This window comes from Triticum aestivum, chromosome 2A, assembly GCF_018294505.1.
Source record: "Triticum aestivum cultivar Chinese Spring chromosome 2A, IWGSC CS RefSeq v2.1, whole genome shotgun sequence".
NCBI lineage: Eukaryota > Viridiplantae > Streptophyta > Magnoliopsida > Poales > Poaceae > Triticum > Triticum aestivum.
In genome coordinates this window covers 314,274,646-314,279,102 of record NC_057797.1, presented here as the reverse complement: position 1 = coordinate 314,279,102, position 4,457 = coordinate 314,274,646, and the positions used below count along the sequence as shown (strand labels likewise).

At 50.9% G+C, this 4,457-nt stretch overlaps 1 long non-coding RNA gene across 1 annotated transcript; it reads left to right on the top strand.

Moving 5' to 3' along the window:
• Positions 1-429: 429 nt before the first annotated feature.
• LOC123185248 (uncharacterized) lies at positions 430-3,428 on the top strand. Its single transcript, XR_006493259.1, has 3 exons — positions 430-784; positions 853-1,223; positions 3,326-3,428. It is a non-coding gene; the product is annotated as an uncharacterized lncRNA (long non-coding RNA).
• Positions 3,429-4,457: the final 1,029 nt, after the last annotated feature.

The following is a 4,457-nucleotide window of genomic DNA, read 5'->3' as shown; positions in this document are numbered from 1 at the left end:
CAAGACACACTCGCACGCGCCCATGGCATGTCCGAAATATTATTTTATAAGTGGCCGGAAAATGTTCTCGGAATGGGTTGAAAGTTGGCATGCGGTGTTGTTTTGTTGTCAGTAGGTCGCCTGCCAAGTTTCATCGCATTCGGAGTTCGTTTAACACCCCAACGAATAACTATAGAGGTAATAGTAGCTGGTCTATCGTCGGACGTTTTCGGTCACTGGAAACAGTGGCCGGGCCTCTCTCTCTCCTCTCTTCTCAGCACATCTCTCTCTAGCACAGCCCACTAGCCCACCTATCTAACCCCCCTCCGCTCCGGATCGTCCGATCAAGATCGAACGGCTCCGAAACGGAGCAAATCCCCCCTAACCCTAAACCTGCCCTATATAACACCCCTCCCTTCCATTTTTGGCCTTCTCCTTCCTCCCCCTCAAAATCCCCGCCCCCAATCATTTTCCAGCCGCCTCCCACCTCCTCTCCTCGAATTCTGGCACCGGCCAACCCATCAACTACCACTTGGCACCATCCAACTAGCCAGCCGCCGCGGGCCAGGAGCTCTCCACCTCTCCCATAGCGCCACGTCGCCTCCCTAGTGCCCACTTCGCCGCGACCCGCCTGGCCCATTCGCGGCCCGCCCCGGGCTGCAACCGGGCCTGAGGCGCCCCGTCATGCACTGCCGCCCGTCCCATCGCCTCCTTGCTCGCGCCGCCCAGCTCCCGAGCAGTGCCTTCCGCACCGAGCATCGCCGGCGCCTCGCCAGAACCCCGCCTCGCCGGATCCCCGCCGCCGGTGAGCAGCGCGCCGCCGCGCCCCTTCTCCTCCTTCCTCCCCTCGGTTCCCCTCACCTTGCTCTCTAGTTCCCGCGCAGGTGCCTCACCCCACCATGGATCCGATGCTCCCCGTCGGCCCTGTTTCACCTCGCCCCGCCCGGATCCGGTGGTCCTCATCGTGGATCCGCCGTCCCCGCCATCAGATCGCGCTCCTTCGCCGTCCCGCCGCAAGTCCTGCGCCACCTCCCTGTTTCGCTCCTGATCGAGCAGGACGACGAGTGCTTCCCCGATTGACCGCGAGCGTGGCTGGGCCGCAACCGCTCGCCCTCGCTCTGCCGCGTGGGCCTCTACAGCGGCACCGGCCCATGGGACAGCTTCGGCCTGCCTCCCAGCATCTCCAGCCGAGCCCAGCAGCCGGCCTACAGCGAGCCTCTTCACCGACTAGGCCTAAGCCCATGGTGAGGATGCCCCCAACCCCTCTCCTATGCTTGTTAGGCTGGCCAGATTCGGCCCGCTATGTTTTTTCCTGGTCTTGCGAATTTTGCCAATATTCCAGAGTTGCCAGTTTTACAGTATAGCCCCTAAACTTCATGAATATCATATCTCACAAACCGTGCATCGGAATTAAACAAACTTAATATGTAAAATGCTTAGAATTTTGTGTAGTTTAATAATATCCAACTTTCATCTATGTTTAAAATGTTGTTTGTGTTTATTTTGCATAATGCCATGCTAAAATGATTTAATTCATAACTAAATAATCGTAGCCCCGTTTTAATAAACTTTATATGTAAATGGGGTAGAATAATGCCTAGTTTAACATGGTGTACTTGCTTTACATGTTTAACAACTCTAAAATTGTGTACAGGGTAGATCAGTACCATAACCAAAATATGCACATGAGGATTTTCTGGACTTGTTGCTTGTTGTTCCGGCCCCATTTAAACTTGCCTAGATGGGTAGCTTTCTTTTGCTTCACCCCTTTCCATGCTAACCAACATTTAATATTGTTGAGAACTTAAACGGGAGAGAACTAAATAATTGTTGTGGTGTTTCGTCAATATGCAACGAAGTTGCATATTGAGCTCCACTTAATTTGTAGGATTGCTTGTGCACTTTGTCATGCCATGCCTCTTTAAACCGGACATGCATCATACTTTGTTGTGCATCATGCCATGTTTATGTGGTGGTTGTTTTACTATGTTGTTTGCTTCTTTCCGGTGTTGCTTCTTTGGGTTAGTTCCGATAACATCGCGTTTGTGAGGATCCGTTCGACTACATCTGTTTTTCTTCTTTTTGGACTCGTTCTTCTTCCTTGCAGGATCTCAGGCAAGATGACCATACCCTCGAAATCACTTCTATCTTTGCTTTGCTAATTGCTCGCTCTATTGCTATGCCGCGATGCCTACCACTTGCTATATCATGCCTGCCATATTGCCATGTCAAGCCTCTAACCCACTTTTCCTAGCAAACCGTTGTTTGGCTATGTTACCGGTTTTGCTCAGCCCCTCTTATAGCATTGCTAGTTGTAGGTGAAGATGAAGTTTGTTCCATGTTGGAACATGGATATTGTTGGAATATCATTATTAGATCGTATTTACTTTAATGCATCTATATACTTGGTAAAGGGTGGAAGGCTCTGCCTTATGCCTGGCGTTTTGTTCCACTCTTGCCGCCCTAGTTTCTGACATACCGATGTTATGTTCCTTGATTTTGCGTTGCTTACACAGTTGGGTGTTATGTGAACCCCTTGAGAGTTCGCTTTGAATAAAACTCTCCAACAAAGCCCAACCTTGGTTTTACCATTTGCCACATAAGCATTTTTCCCTTGGGTTCTGCAGACTCAAGGGTCATCTTTATTTTAAACCCCCGGGCCAGTGTAGCTCCGAGTGTTGGTCCAAACTGGGCGATGTCCGGCGCCCCCTAGGCAACTAGGGTCTATGCCAAACCGACGTCTTGCCCATCCGATGTGCCCTGAGAATGAGATACGTGCAACTCCTATCGGGATTTGTCGGCACATCGGGTGGCTTTGCTGGTCTTGTTTTACCATTGTCGAAATGTCTTGTAACCGGGATTCTGAGACTGATCGGGTCTTCCCGGGAGAAGGAATATCCTTCGTTGACCGTGAGAGCCTGTGATGGGCTAAGTTGGGACACCCCTGCAAGGTTTTGAACTTTCGAAAGTCATGCCCGCGGTTATGGGCAGATGGGAATTTGTTAATGTCCGGTTGTAGAGAACTTGACACTTAACTTAATTAAAATGAATCAACGGCGTGTGTCGTCGTGATGGTCTCTTTCTGGCAGAGTCCGGGAAGTGAACACGGTTCTTGTGTTATGTTTGAACGTAAGTAGTTTCAGGATCACTTCTTGATCACTTCTAGTTCACGACCGTTGCGTTGCTTCTCTACTCGATCTTATTTGTGTATGTTAGCCACCATATATGCTTAGTGCTTGCTGTAGCTCCACCTCACTACCCCTTTTCTACCCATAAGCTTAATTAGTCTTGATCTCGCGGGTGTGATATTGCTGAGTCGTCGTGACTCACAGATACTTCCAAACAGTTGCAGGTGCCGATAATACCAGTGCAGGTGACGCACCCAGCTCAAGTGGGAGCTCGATGAAGATCGTGTTCGTTGTGTTGTTTCATTTCCTGTTGATCAGTAGTGGAGCCCAGTTGGGATGATCGGGATCTAGCATTTGGGGTTGTCTTCCTTTATTTTGGTTCCATAGTCGGACCTTGTTTGTATTCTGGATGATGTATGTTTAACTTGTATTTGTGTGAAGTGGCAATTGTAAACCAACTCTTTATCCCTTTCTTATTAAGTACATGGGATTGTCTGAAGATTACCCCTCTTGCGACAAACCTACCATGCAGCTATGCCTCTAAGTCATTCCCCGACACGTGGGAGATATAGTCGCTTTGTGGGTGTTACATTGGCGTACCGTGGAATGTAGGAAATGGCCTTGTGTTCGATCGGCCATGGTCGAAATAGGATCATGTTCATCGGGAGGGGTCTGGCGTACCGCAAAACGGAGGAAACGAACCTCCTACGGTCGAAACGGGTGTCCTGTTGATCAGGAGGGTGTGGCGTACCGCAAAACAGAGGAAACTGACTTGTGTTGGAGCGCTACGGTTGAAACAGGGGTCCTGTTCATAGGGAGGGGTGTGGCGTATCGCAAAACCGGACTCCATGGGATACTGTTCATCTCCACCGTCGACCCCCTCTAGCCTCCACGGACTACTGTTCATCCACTGTCGACCTCCTCCAGCCTCCACCTACGACTGTTCATCCACGGGCTCCTGTTCATCCAGCCTCCACCGTGCGCTACTCCACCGGCTCCTGTTCAACCAGCCATCCCCACAGGCTCCTGTTCAACCACCCCTCCACGGGCTACTGTTCATCCATCCCTCCACCATCTACTATTCATCCTGGCCTCCACTGGGTGGTCCTGTTCATCCAGCGATCGATCGGGGTCCTGTTCATCCAGACGCAATACCACGGGGTCCTGTTCATCCACCCCCACCAGGAACTGTTCATCCGAACCCCCCAGCAACGCTAACTATTCATCCAGAAGCAGCATCGATCGGCTTCAGTTAGCAGCAGTAGCAAAGGAATCGCTCGATCGGGTTCAGTTAACAGCCATCGATCGATCGCTCGGGTTCAGTAACGCGTAGGCTGCAGTGCAATCGCT